Below are 15,681 nucleotides of genomic sequence, written 5' to 3'. Positions count from 1 at the left end.
ATTATTATTTTTTTTAATTATTTGAGAAAACCCTCTTTCAGAAAAACTTATTTTCGAATTTTGTTGTCACTTTTCAAAGACATTTTTCATTTAGACACGAAATATCTAAAATCCACAAATTAACGATTTATTCAGTTGGCATCACTGAAACAAGTGTCCCCAACGGAGAGATTAGGAGAGTTTGCTTACACCCCACGATTGAAAGGTAGAGAGAGAGAGAGAGTGGACCCCATAAAAACAATACAATTGACAAAAGATAAGATATGTACGTTCGACGAGAAATAGAGAGGGAGAGGAATTGTTGATGTTGTTGTTGTTGTATATATTTTTAATCTGAATACACGACACTTTAACAAAAATTTTCGTGGAGGGCACTTCTTTATCTTTTGTTGTGGTCACTTGAAACGAAATTAATTTGTTGTTGCCTTTTCCCTGCAAACGGAGGGACGGACGGGCGGGCGACCACTATTTTTATTGATTGATTTTATTTCCAAACACACGCACGCACTCACACCCGAACAGATTGGCCGACAACACTTTATAGCCGGTCTTAAGGGCACTTTATTGTTTTTCTTGTTTTTTTTTTCGTCGTTTTCACCGATATTTTGCCTCGCTTCGCTTGGCTTGTGTAATCTACTACCTAAGGTAGAAGATATTCTCACGATTTTCTCTCACTCGCGAGCCACCAAAACCCAGTTGTGCTCTCGTTTTTTAATTATAATTTTTATTTTTTCTAATAAAACTCACATTTAATTCCTTTATTTTAGCTAAATTTCTTTCAACTCTATTCACACTTGGCTTTGTTTCAAACTTTTGATGAACTTTGCCTCTGAATTACACGATTTATTTATTCTTTCTTCACTTTTTTGTATTTGTTGGCAATTTTGTTTTTTGCTCTCTTTCTTTTTTTATTTTATTATTTTGTTAATACGTTGTGCTTTTGTATGACACTAACTAAAAAAACGTTGTAATTTTTATTTTCTTTTTTCTTTTAAATTTAATATTATTTTCTTTGTTGTTTTTTATTTAATTTTCTCAGTTGTCGATTTGCAATCCTTTGTTATTTTTCTTTTTTTTAATTTATTGTTGTTCTTTTATTCGGTGTCTAATAGAATTTTCCACACGTCACAGCGCGTTACAGTTGGACCCGTTCACATTAACACTCGAACGTTGTGTTTAAAGAGCCGTTGTCTACTGAACTCGCCTGAAATTCTTCCTCTGCTGCTTGGGGCCGAGTCGAGAATACCAAAGTTAATCGTGGGCGCTTGAGTGTGTGTGTGTGTGTTGTGAGGGCTCTCTCCCATTTGGGTATGTTGTTTTAGGCTCCAACCATTCTCTTAATCTATGCAACTATCTCTTCTTTGGTTAAGTGCTCACTTAATTGCGCTTATTTGTTTGGTGGAGAAAAAGAAAGATCATTGAAGTTAGTAACAGTGTTGTCGCCTTCCACGTTTTCATGTCGAAAAAAATCGTGGGAAAACTGAATACGACTTATTTAGATTTATACATAAAATATGAATTATTATTTGTTAAAAAATTCAGTATAAAGTAATGTTTTTTGCGGAAATGCGGACAAAAATTATCCATGGGTTCTTTCATAATTGAATATTCGGCTACTATGAAAATGTTTAAATCCCTTTATGTGGGCATATTCTTGGTATCGATCGTAGAAATTTCACGGCAAATTGATAGTGATATTTATGACAGGATAACAACAATAATAGACCACTGAAGAAGTAGGCGAATATTATCCATTTATGAACTATACAAAATCAAAGAAGACCCATGGCACCAAATGTCGGTGTCCGACCCGTTCGCTAAAATGGTCAATTTGTCTGAAGTATATTTAGCTAACTGAATTTTATACCCTCCACCATAGTATGGAGGGTACATTAGGTTTGTCATTCCGATGTGTTACATCGGAATATACATTATAGTATATATATTCTTGAACAGCATACAATTCTATGTCGATTTAACGATGACCGTCCGTCCGTCTGTGGAAATCAGTCTAACTTCCGAACGAATTGAAGTAAGTTAATAAAATTTTACTCAAATGTGTGTTTGGTCTGCAGTACTTTTGGTATTGAGAATGGGCTATATTGATCCACGTTTAGGTGTATCTACCTATATTCGATATTTTGATATTTTTGGCGACATTTTTCACCGGAATTGTTTCAAATTTGGTATTTGAAGTTCGTAATGGATACTACAGCCTGAGACAAAAAATTGTCTTCGCACAGCCCCCATATAACGGTACCTCCCGATATTCGGTATTTTAATGATTTTAGCGTCATTATTCACCGGAATTGTTTCAAATTACGTATTTGAAGTTCCTAATGAGAACTACAGCCTGTGACAGAAAATTGTCTAAGCAGGTCTTCGTATAGCCCCTAAATATTGGTACCTCCCTATATTCTGTATTTTGATGATTTTAGCTACATTATTCATCGGAATTGTTAAATTTCGTATCTCACTTCGTAATGTGTACTAAAGCCTAGAAAATTGCAGGTCTTCGTATAAACCCCAAAATAACGGTAACTCCCTATATACGGTATTTTAAGATTTCCTCATAATTTATAACGATTTATATTTTTATTTATTTTTTGAAAATCTCCATATGGTTGAGTGTATTCAAAGTTCGGCCCGGCTTTTTCACTTGTTTTATTTATATTTGCTTTTGTCAATACGTTATGACAGTTGTTCATTAGAATTTCATAAGACTTTTCTTCGGAATTAGTACCGAAACCTGAAAGTCGGCAAAAATATCAGAAATGTGCACGATATCACTTTCTCTCATTTCCCTTCCGAATTCCCCACGAATATTCTTGCGAATTCGGTCCGACTTCGGTTAGAAAGTCAGCTAAAACTTCAGACTTTCATCCGACCCTTTGGACCGACAGCAGGTCAACCACTCGAATTTCGGTCAGAAGTCGGCCCGAAAACACATCCGAATTTGGAAGTTTCATTCAACTTTCCGTTCGAAGTCGGACCGAGCTCGCAAAGAGAAGAGATAGAGAGAGAGATATCTAGAAGAATATTTAAATAAGATATCATAGTATTTCATTCAATTTTCGTGTTGTCTGTTTTTATACCCTGCACCATAGTATAGAGGCTATATTAAGTTTGTCATTCCGTTTGTAACACCTCCAAATATCACATATACTGTTTGGTTTACCATGATATGCTTTCTACTGGGAGGGGGCTTGTCGAGGGGTAGTTTGTGATTCTTTGAATAATTTCTTGTCCTCCGATTAACCAGAATCGTTAGCTGGGAATGCTTTTGAACTGGTTCTCATTAAGTAGAGGCTTCAAATCATTGTTCCACACGACCTTCGGTGCGTTGTTCCGAAAGGAGCTCAAACATTGGTAGTGAATTAAATGTAGTCATAAACCGCAGTGCTAGTGTGCTAGCTAGTGCTATTATGATTTGCTAGACATCGTAGACTAAGTCCGAACATACTCATAGTGAGCTGCCGAACCCGTATTCTTAGTATGCCTAAACATCTGCTGCCGAACATACCTACAGTGAGCTGCGAACACGAACGAGTTCCGATTCATCTGAACAGGCCTGAACATACGAAATGCGAGCTGCGGAATCCGCAAATCTGAGACGACCTGGCCATCTTCTCCCGAAGACATAAATGACATATACGACCTGCTCCGTACCGGAACGATTATACCACGAGTCCCCGATTTCTCGCAAAAGACGAATAAAACCGAACAAGTTCCGATCAATCTTAGAAAGCCTGGACATCTGTCCCCGAACTTACCTACCGCGAGATGCCGAATTCGAAAAAATATCTCTACAATGAACCGCTGTACCGAATGATTATGCCACGAATCCTCGATCCCTCGCAGAAGATCTAAACATAAACATTCCAATGTTCCAAACATCTGATTTACACCACAGGAAAGGGAATATGTACCCTTTCTATTTCATAAGGTTTAGGGGGTCCTGACGAGAAAACCACGTAACATTTTCTGATTTATTGTACTGCGTGGTATTCCCCGACGGCAATTACTTGAATATGAGGGGCGTACCGCTAAAACAAAACGGAACCCAAAAAATCCTTTAGCAGAGGATGACAAAGTTAGCCAAAACATGACAACGTTTAGTTTGGTCGATACTGCTAATGCAAACATAATCCAGTAAACCTACAAAGACTAACTCTGAATAAATTTTTAAAAAAAGAAAGGAATCGGAAAGCTCTATGATAATTAATTAGCCAGAATTTTTGGAGCCTTATTAACTCATAGTCTGGCTGGAAATGGATAGATTTCATAACTACGCTTGACAGGGCCAGCTACCCAATACTAAAATCTTATTTAATGATCAAAGTCAATGTCGATGCGGAAGAACGCCTGGGAGTAGAAAAACCAAAACGAGCAAAACATTGTTGGGTTTCGGTCGAATAAGGCCGATCATGCTTCCCTCGATTAAGAGCTGGAGCAAAATTCGTTTGAAAACGAGCAGATTCTATGTATGTGTATTTTCTCCTACAAAAACAAATGGAGCATAAAACAGAGCATGTGGTAGCACTGTTTTTTTTTCTTTTTTGATTTTATGCACAAAATTGATTGGTCTATTGCTTCTGCTGTTATCTTTTCTTTGATTTTGGACACGATCACCCCCTGTCCTGCAGTAACATAAAAACTTATTTGTCCTTACACACACATATATATATACAGGGTGAGATGGCAACACTGCAACCAAGTTCAGACTGCTGTCTTTTCTAAGCCACTCGTCCGACATCTTTTAGAATTATTACAGTGACATCTCATTATATTGTTTACAAGCGTACAAAAGCATTATGGTGAGAATTTTCCAGAAAAAAAGTTATTCCTGATGAAATTCAAGCGTGATAGTGTGATTTCTTTATATTTGGCTGGAAAACCACAAATGGCTATCGTTAGAGCACTCCAGCATTTAAATGTGAATAAATCTCTTGTGTCTCGTACCATCGATCGTTACCATGATACTGGTAGCGTAGCCCGACGTCAAGGAAGTGGAACGGAGAAAAAAAGCAACATCAGCAGAAATGGTTCGAAATGTAAAGAAGCGACTTGATCGAAACCCGCGTCGCAGTGGCCGCAAAATGGCTCGCGAGCTGAACATATCGCATTATTCCATTCGGCAAATATTGAAGAATTAGCTCGGCGTAAAGCCATTTAAATTCCAAAAAGTGCAAGAACTTACACCACAACAGAAAGGAAATAGACTCAAAAAGCTAAACTGTTACTTCGCTTGGCCGAAAGTGGTGAACTGCCGAATTTAGTTTTCTCCGTCTCCGATGAGAAAACATTCGTTGTCCAGCAGTTTGTAAACAAACAAAATTATCGTGTTTACTTGCCAAAGAGGACAGCTGAAAATGTGCACGTTCGGTTGTCCACCGGAACTCAAGCTCCGGCCATTGTGATGGTGTGGGCCGCTATAACAGCCGATGGTCGCTCTCCGCTCGTATTAATCGACCGTGGCATCAGAATCAATACCGCAGGGGAACATTCGGGCAGTGTGTGACGGTTACATTGGTGACCAATTCGAACAAATCTAAACTTATTTTTAAATTTGATGCTATTTCCGACATTTTCTGCTTTCACTCAATACAATTAAAAAAACTGCGTTTGGCATTGTTGCAGTTTGTTTATCTCACCCTGTACACACACAATCTCACATTTCGGGCAAGCTTCATTCCGGATGAAAACGGACAAATCTGTGTTCTTATACGAAAATAAACTAGCGCCATCTATTTTAAAGAATATGCATTATTGAAAGGAGGGATATTTATGCTCTTATTCAAGACACCAACTTTATGGGTTTATGGCATAACTACAAAAATACCCTTTACTTATTTAAGAAATCTCCCATTATTTGTAATACCTTTATTGTTCCTTCATTCTATCTCTCTTCAACTAACTCCGCCCCATCACTCAGTTAACGCAGTTCTCCGAGAGAGGAAATCCCCCATCAAAATTAAACAACCACTTTTTCTCCTTCGCTGGGCATTGTGTGAGTGTAGTTGTGATTAAAGTCGTTGTTGTTGTTCACTTGTTTTCATTTTCTTTTTTTTTGTTGCTGTTTGTTTGTTTTGATGGTGGCCGCCACCCAACTGAGACACCATTCCCAAAATTGGTGTTCGCTCTCTTTCTTGACACGTGATGTTCGATGCGTTTAACGTTGAGGCAAATGGCTCCTGTTTCCGGTTGTTAAAGTGGGTGGAAATTTATTTTTGTGGGTGGTTGGAGTTCTCTGTGTATGTGTGCACGTGTGTGTAATGGCATAGGACAGGCCAAGAGTTTTCAAATAAATTGAATGGGTGCTGCTGCTGCTACTGCAACTGCCGTCGTTTGTTCTTCTTGCCATTGTGGCAGATGTTGGAGCCACAATTTGTTTTAATGTTTTCGTCGCTTGCCGCCGCTGCCACTGCCACTGCATCGCTGTTGTTGTGCCTGTGTCGCCTGCCTGGCATTGCTGCCATTTGCTGGGGAGCAGGGGAACAAAAGTTGATTAGATGGATTTCGTTTGGTTTTTGTGTTTTTAATCACACACCAATTTCATTTATTAAATCTTAGCATCAACATCACAACACGACGGACGACACAAACAAAAACATTCAGAATGCCAAATGCACTGCTGCTGGATGGTAGAGCTGGGTAGGGCGAGGAAAGCCAAGAGGAAGACAGATGATGGTTTTCGGGGGAGACAACAGACATCAGCAAAATTTTTATTGATATTTGGTAATTTGTTCGCTTTTTCATTACAGGATTTCTGTTTCTTTATCCTGAAAACAATTTGCTTGGCATGTGTATGTGTATGAGTGTGGTGTGGGTGTGAGTGCAATTTAGCAGTGAAATGAATGCTGGTTGGAATGATGAGAGCTGGATGACTTTGTCTTGGCGATGATTTAGTGTCATAAGCAATTTTGTGCTTTGCTTGCCACTAAAGTTAAATTACCGAAATGAGAGGAACAAATGTTGCCATTGTTTTTGGGAGACCAAGTTGTTGTTGTTACATTACTCTGGCTGTCAGTTTTGTTGGAATTCTGTTTTTCCCAAAATGCTTAACAGTTGTTGTGTTTAAGCTAAGTGCCTGACAAGTAGGGGGTGTTTGAATCAAACATTTACACATTCCAACCCCCAATCATTTTTTAATTCTTTTAGGGGTTCCCAAGAAAAATGAAATTCCTGCGAATTTGGGATGCTGTGTCTTCTACTCCTCCTCCTCCTCTTTTCTTTTGGAATTTTATTAAAATTTCATTAGACCCATTGTTCTTCTTGTCGCAATTTTCATACCGGCTGTTGTTGAGAACGCTGCCACGTTACTGCTGTCTCTTCCGCCGCCGCTGCTACTGCCATTTTCGATGATATTGTTTATTTAATTTGGAATTGTTGTTGGCGTTTGTTGTACAACTGGGTATTCGATTATAACAACATTTATTGGATGATTTAATTTTATTTATTTATCATAAAAAATAACGAAATTTATTTTTCATTATTTTGCATGGGCGCTCGCCGCTCCTCCACAAAATTCACAAATGTATAATTCAATTGAATTTTTAATTGAAATTGTCAATTTTTATTAATAATAATTATTTTTGTTTTGTTTTTTTGTTAGTTTTTTTGGAATTAAATTAAAAACATACATATTTTCTTGTCGTCGAGGGGAGGGAGTTTACAAATTAAGACTGAACTATGAAATTGTCTAGTGTCTGACAGACGCAATTTCTAGGTCAATATTTGAATGGAATCTGAAAAGAACACCAGGATGGAAGCCCGGGATTTCGAAGTTATCTTAAGAATCCAGAATTCTTTTAAGTACCTCACTGAAAAGATGTATAAAATTTCGAAATATCGTCGCCAAATAAAGACCCAAAACAGCAAAATTACGAATGTCTTGATACCAGTACTAAACAATGCATAAACAAAGTAAAATGCAGTCAAGTCAAAAAAATATTGATTTTTTATATATAAATAGTATATTACGATCGAGTATTGATACAATTTGCTATTATAATTGCTTCACTGAAGAAAAAAGAAGGAAAAATATAATCAAAATATTAACGTTCATCTGGGAACCAAAACATAGGTCAATGTTGACAGTTTTCTGTCAGAGATATTAATACTTGTTAAGAACTTTACATATCGAATTTCAGGCAGTAAGGGAAAATATATAGGACGGAAACGTAGATATTATTCTGTATGAGGGATTGGTTTCGACTACCAACTTCTGATACCTAATTTTAGAGAATATCATGTGAAAATCAGACTAAAATCATCAAAAACGTAACATATAGAACTATATTGCCAATATCACTCGTAAAATGTGAAATCTGTGTCAATTTTTTTTAATTAGAGCAAGTGTTAAAAAGAATAAGTCGGAACCATTGTTCTGATCCCTTCCTATCAAAAATTCACAAATATTCAATATAATAACAAATAAAAAAACGGTAAGTCCGGCCGTAACTTCACCATTTGGAAAAAAATTGCAAATTTTCAAAAAAATCCGTTGAAAAATACCGTTACCGTATTACCGTTATATTAGGCCTATACCAAGAGGAGGCGACGAGACCTGTAAATGCAATTGTAGTCATAGGCCATTACCATATTCAAATACGATGAATAATGTCTGTTAAATCGTCACTAAACCGAATATAGGGAGGGGGAGGGACCTATGTAACCCATTTTAAATTTTTCAAAGTCCTGATGCTGATCAAGAATTTATACCCTTTTTGGGGTCTAAAATGTATATTTCGAAGTGTTACAAACAGAATAACTAACTTAATATACCCTCCATACTATGGTGGAGGGTATAAAATAAACATCTAATATTGAGTGAAGAGAGTATCAAAAATTGGACAAACATGATACATGGTAATATTTAGATAAAATTAAGTAAAGGTAAGAAAATGGACAGCATGTATTGGTCCAGTGATTCCCCCACCAAACATGAAAATCAAAATATATCGGTAGACTCTGTCTTATATCACTTCCACAAAAGTTTTAAACTTTGAAAAAAATATAATTATATCTCAAAAAAAAAAAAAAAAAAAAAAACAATTCGAGTACTGAATGGTCCATAAACGGTTACTAGTAATAATATCTATCAGACATTGGTCGGAAGAGAGCATGAACAATTTTTTCCAGGTTCTTCACAAATTTGCGATGTTGGAATTTGTAGTTCCAATCGTTAGTGCACCATATGAGTGGTATAAAAGTGGTCATATGATGAGAGTTTCTTTTTGAACATCGGCTTCTTTTAAATCAACGTCTTAATTTTTTGTATCTGTTTTCAGGGGTTTAAACTATTTTTATAAAAAACCAAATAAAATAGTATCAGTCGGTTTTGCCGACAAATTTATACCCTCAGCCTTGAGTTAGTATAATTCTTTATGGGGGCGGTTCCGAAGCAGTTAGCAAATATTAACCAATTTGTATCTGACCTAAGACTGATATAAATATTACAACGTGCCAGATTTGGACTATATCGACTTCATCCAATACTTTATATGAGATATGTGCAAATTTTTGGAAAATGTGGAAATATGCGTAAACGGACTGAAGTATGCCATTTTCATACTTCATCTAATTCAAATAAAAATATTGGTTTGTGCGAAATTTGAAGAAAATCGAACTCTCATATTCAATTTTATGCGAAATCATAAATTCCATATTGATCTCAGGTCTCTGGTTGAGAGAAATTTTTAGATATTGCAAGTTGTAAAGAATCGCTGACTTGTTTCGGAAGTTATTACAGATAAAAGTATTGAAATTTGTGATCCTTTGTGGGTGAGGTACCAGAAGGGGCTCGCAGGTTTATATAACCTTAACAAAAGATTTCGTGTTAGCAAAAAATTTTGTGTTTGTGGTTTTTAAATTTCAAGTTTTATTTTTCAAAATCTTGAACCTTATGTGGGAAAAAATTGTCCGATATCTCCCATCTTTCTAACAAATCTTGTGTTTATGGAAATATTGAGATGTACCAAGTCTGAAAGGAATCGGATGTTAATTTTGCGTTTAATGAGCTTCATGAATATTCAAAATTTTGACCCTTTGTGGGGGAGGTACCAGAAGGAGTGGTCCGATATATTCCATCTTCATTCCAGAACTTGGGTTAATTAAAATATTGTGATGTATGTAATTTGAAGACAATCGGACTCTTACATCACATTTTAAAAGAGTTAAGAGTTTTAACAGATCTTGTATTGATAGAAATATTGGTATGTGACAAGTCTGAATGAAATCGGTTGATAATTTCGCGTTTTATAAGCTTCATGGATATTCAAAATCTTGACCCTTTGTGGGGGAGGTAGCAGAAGGGGTGAACTGATATATTCCATCTTCACACCAGACCATGAGTTAACAAAAGTATTGTGATGTATGTAATTTGTCAATCGGACTCTTATTTCACATTTTAAAGGCGTTTAGATTATTCAAAATTTTGACCCTTCGTGAGGGAGTACTAGAAGGAGTCGGTCTATATTGTTAAATTTTCACACCTATTCTAGCACAGATACATACATTAGAATTTGCAAAGTTTGTACAAAATGAGAAGGAGTGGGCCGATTATGCCCATCGCCAAACTCGATCTAAGTTTGATAATAATATTACGATGTATAAAGTTTCGATCGAGTGTTATCGTGCGCACCAGCCAGACAGACAGGCGGAAGGACTTCGCTAGATCGACTCTATATTCCCATTTTTCTGTTATGTTATTGCTAGATATGCTCTCCCCTTACCTTATTTGGTACATAGCCGGAAAGGGTTTAGTCTTGTTTAACTTCATACAAAAATAAAACGTTCCTCTCTTTGCCTATGTCAAACGTTGTTTAATATTTTTGATCAATTATAATCTATAATGATTTCCGATCTCTCACATACAAACCCCCAAATTATTTTTCTGAATAATTATTATTACATTTTTACAATTCCGTTGGACCCCAATTACACTTGGCCCCCCCTCCCCCGTAATAATGGAAGAAACACTTTTCAATCTACCCAACATTTCGCTATCTCCTTCCCTCCCTTCTTCGACCATATCATGAATAATTTCTGATATTATCTTTGATTACAGCACATTGGCATGCACATCATTAGGCGGACTAGTGTTGTTATCCTTTGGCAGGATATGAATAGGAGTTCTTAACTTGGTTTACATGCCGGTCATAACCATTGATTTTAATATGCCAAACGGCAAACCAGCAAAAAAAGAAGGAAGAAGAAATTCCTTTGCTCCTCCCCTCTCAAATGGAATTCGCAAGCCGTTCTGAGTGTGTGTCTGTGTGTGTGAGGTGCTATTTTCGTGGGTTCTCTCCATTATTACATTTATTTAGTTTGCGTGTGTATACAATTTCGGTTTTATTACAAATTTATTTTACTTTCCACCAAAACTTTTTTCGGGAGATAAAGCGAGGATGACGAAGGGTAGTGAGTGGTGGGTGGGCGCGATCTATAACGAAGGCATGAAGAATGATTGCAGTGAATGGATGGTAGCATGGACACACTGCTTACCACCCCTACCCCTGATGGACCTTGTGGGATGGTATGAATGTGTGTTAAGATACGTTTTATTTCGTTGCCATTTCCGTTTGCCGTTTAATATGTTTTAGTTACCTTCTCCTCCATATCCGTTCTGCCTGCTTGCCAGCCAGCTGGGCTTTCTCTGAATATCAAATGAAATGTGTGGCGTTCTTCTCGTGTTTCGAGAAAGCGGGGGGGAGGGAAGCTCTGGTGCGGGCTGCCATGCAGAGGAATATAAAATAAATGGAGAAAATGAAATTGATGTTATTTATATGAGCACTTGACGCGCTAAATTGCCTTTCGTGGAAGTTTTCTTTCGCAGCCTTAACTTGGCTATAATGGAAAATAATTAATTTTCCACTGGAGCTGGATGGTGAAGGCCCAACCAGGAGTGGTCATGTTCATTTTATTGCTGATGCTGCTGGAGCATTATAATGGGGATTTGTATGAAATTTGCAAAGGCTTCCCAGATTATTTTTGGGAGCGGGTAGAACATTTGTGCCAACATGGCTGATGGTCGGCCAATGAGTTATAGCAAATGGCAGGCAACCAGCCGTAGTTGGGATGCCAACCAACTATTCTCTTTACCAGGCAGCAGAACATTAAATTAAAAATTGTTTGCATTGCGACGATTGCCACCAACAAACCAACCAGTCATACAAACGACCAGCCAAAATGATTCATCTGTATTCCTTTTGAGGCCATTTTTACTCCGCACCACCCTCTCCCCCCTGAAATGGTCACATCCTTATTATTTGGTGGTGGGATGGGGTTGCATATGCACCATCTTTATCGGGGCATATTTTGCTTTCAATTTAGCAAATTGTTTTAAAATTGCTTTCCAGCGGTCGACATAAGTGTGTGTAGGTATGTGTGTCGGTCGGTGTGTTGTTTGTATACCCCCACAACGACGACGAGCAAGACCACCAATCATCTTCCCAAGCCAGCTAAACAGCTGAAAGCCCACTCACATCCATCCCAGCCAACAACCACAAGTTTTCGGGTATTAATGCATTTTACGATTGTGCCTCTGCTTCACTCACTCTCTCACCCACCCACTGATGTCGTCATTTTCCCAAATTTCAGTTAGTAAATTTTTTAGACCCGTCTTGCATAGCTTTTATGCCAACTAAGGCTGCTGATGCTTCCGCTGGAGTGGTATCTCCTCAGTAGAAAAAAAAAGATGTATTACATTTGGCGCTTAATGAGAGGCTATCATTATGAAAATTTTATTCACATTTTTATTTTTCCGCTTTTCATATTCATTATAAGTTTGTGAAGGTGTACGGAGGTGGTATGAGCGGTTTGGTAAGTTGGAAGATGTAGTTGTCTGGACTGATATTTAAATTTATATTTACGAAACTTTGCAGGGAAATGGTGGTCAAGACTGGGGATAAAAAATCCTTTTGGAAACGAAAGCCGTTAGTGAGTTAAATATTAATCCCGAGATTCGCTAGTGAATAAAGTTAGGAATGAATTGGGCGTGATGCATTTTTTCTGGTAATCCAGTGTAACGATAAAATTTGATTTCTCAAATAATATTTCTTCAGGCTTCAGGAATTTTTGGTAGAAAATTTCGATCTTTTAACTCAACTCACTGGCCTTTTCGTTCTTTTTCTTCAACAAAAAAAAAAAAATATTTTTCAAATGATTTTAGATGTTTTCCGTGTCCAGTTTTCTCGTCCAGAAAATCTAGACTACATATTAATTATGTAACACAATGTAAAATGTTATGAATGGCATCGGAAATAAGTGAATCCTTGAATAAGAATAAGAAAAAAGCCATCTTTCCTATAGAAATTACAAATTTCGAACATGTAGGCAAAGGCCATAGTAAAGAGCGGTTACTATTACAGTCGGCAAAGTTTCTGCAGATATTAAACATTTTGCTGTATTTCCAGTATCTGGCTATAGTGATGAGTTTGTGATATTGTCTTCCTGGCTCTCCTCTTCATCGAATATTTTAGATCGAAAGAGAAACAAACTAATAAACTAGGCATCCGGTTTGAACCTAACTCCATACAAAATGTCGTGAGGAACGGGCCATGTACCAGGGCGTCTCTATATCTCCACGGTGAGATAAAAATGCAACAAAGTAAAACGCCATAATTTTTACATTTTTTTAAAATTTTTTTGAATGAAAGCATAGCATTAAATTTTAGAATAAATTTAGATTTGTTCGAATTGGTCACCTTTGGCACGAAATATGGCCTTCAAACGGACAATGAAACCGTCACACGCTGCCCGAACGTTTCTCTGCCGTATTTTGGCCCATTTCCGGCGAAGCGCTTGCTTGAGGTGATCGATACTTTGGTCTTTTTTAGTGCCAACCATGCTTTCCAAAATACTCCCGACAGTAGTCCAACGGATTGGTATCCGGTGGCCATTGTGCGCTGGAAATAAAGCGAGGAACCTCTTTTTTAACTATTCTTGGGTGGCGCGTGCTGAGTGCGATGGTGCTGAGTCCTGTTGGAGGGTCTAAGGTCTGCGGCCAAAACGTTTACGTGCCCAAGGCTTTAATACACCCTTCAGAATATTTTCTCAATAATATTCGGCATTTATTCCGATGCCACGGCCGATTAATACGAGCGGAGAGCGACCATCGGCTGTTAAGGCGGCCCACACAATCACCATGGCCGGCGCTGGAGTTCTGGTGGCCAACCGAAGGTGCACATTTTCAGCTGAATTCTTTGGCAAGTAACCACGATCATTTTGTTTGTTTACAAACTGCTGGACAACAAATGTTTTATCATCGGAGACGGAGAAAACCAAATTCGGCAGTTCACCACTTTCAACCAAGCGAAGCAACTCTTTAGCTTATTTGAGCCTATTTTCTTTCTGTTGTGGTGTAAGTTCTTGCACTTTTTGGAATTTCAATGGCTTTACCCCGAGCTCATTTTCCAATATTTGCCGAATGGAATATTGCGATATGTTCAGCTCACGAGCCATTTTTCGATCAATTCGCTTCTTTACTTTTCGAACCATTTCTGCTGATGTTGCTGTTTTCTTCCGTCCACTTCCTTGACGTCGAGCTATGCTACCAGTATCACGGTAACGAGCGATGGTACGAGATACAAAAGATTTATTCACATTTAAATGCTGGAGTGCTCTAACGATTTTCATCTCACTGTGAAATTTGAAAAGAGTTGGATTCATATTTCCCTTTCTTTGAATGTTTTGTATTTCAAAATCTTGAACCCTGTGTGGGGGAGGTACTAGAAGAAATGGTGCGATCTCTACCATTTTCATAAAAGATTTTGTGTTGACGGAAAAAATGAAATGTATCAAGTCTAAATGGAATCTTACGTTATTTTCGCGTTTTATGCCCTTTTAGATACTCAAAATGTTAAACCTTTGTGGGGGAGGTACCAGAAGGAGTGGCCTGATATATCCCATCTTCACACCAGACCTTGGGCTGATAAAAATATTATGATGTGAGTAATTTGAAGAGAACCTGATGCTTATATCGGATTATGTGATCGTTTTGGTTAATCAAAAATTTAACCTTTTGTGGGGGAGGTGCCAGAAGGAGTGGTCCGATCTATACCATCTTTATAAAAAATCTTGTGTTGATGAAAATATTAAGATGTGCCAAGTCTGAATGGAATCGGATGTTAATTTCATGTTTTATGAGTTCCCCTTTGTAGGGGAGGTACCAGAAGGAGTGGATCGATATATTAGGATTCGCAAAGTTTGAGCGAAATCGGATTGTCCTTTCTCTTTCTGTGCAATAAATTATTTTCTTTGAAAATTTTGACATTTTGTGTGGGAGGTACCAGAAGGACTGGACCGATATTGCCCATCTCCGAACTCCATCTAAGGTCGGCAATAATATTATGATGTACCAAGTTTGGACCAAATCGGAGACTCCCTACGAGAGTTATCGTGCGCACCAGCCAGCCAGACAGACAGTCGGACGGGCGGACATCGCTAGATCGACTCCAAAGGTCTAAAACCGTTATTTCGAGTAAGCACGTTTTGGCCGTATCTAATGATATATACCCTCTGTAGCCATATTGCCGAAGGTATAAAAAAGATTCAAATAAAGTCACTGATAAATGGATATCTGCCGAACTTATATTTTTCACCAATCACCGATAAACTTTTTTTATTCAGAATCTTAAATAGTTCGAACAAAAGTTTTGAGAGTTATTTTTAATTCTG

The 15,681-nt window shown here is 37.6% G+C and overlaps 1 protein-coding gene across 3 annotated transcripts in view; it reads right to left on the bottom strand.

Annotated features, from left to right (window-relative positions):
* The window catches only part of LOC101900584 (cGMP-dependent protein kinase, isozyme 2 forms cD4/T1/T3A/T3B), a 163,053-nt gene extending 161,846 nt beyond the window's left edge, over positions 1–1,207 (bottom strand). For all 3 annotated transcript variants that reach the window (XM_059121272.1, XM_059121273.1, XM_059121271.1), the window contains exon 1: positions 748–1,207. The gene's annotated coding sequence lies outside the window, so the exon portion shown is untranslated. The remainder of the gene's footprint in view (positions 1–747) is intronic.
* Between the last annotated feature and the right edge of the window lie 14,474 nt (positions 1,208–15,681).

Source organism: Musca domestica, unplaced genomic scaffold (genome assembly GCF_030504385.1).
Source record: "Musca domestica strain aabys unplaced genomic scaffold, Musca_domestica.polishedcontigs.V.1.1 19, whole genome shotgun sequence".
NCBI lineage: Eukaryota > Metazoa > Arthropoda > Insecta > Diptera > Muscidae > Musca > Musca domestica.
This window is presented reverse-complemented; position numbering and strand designations above follow the sequence as displayed.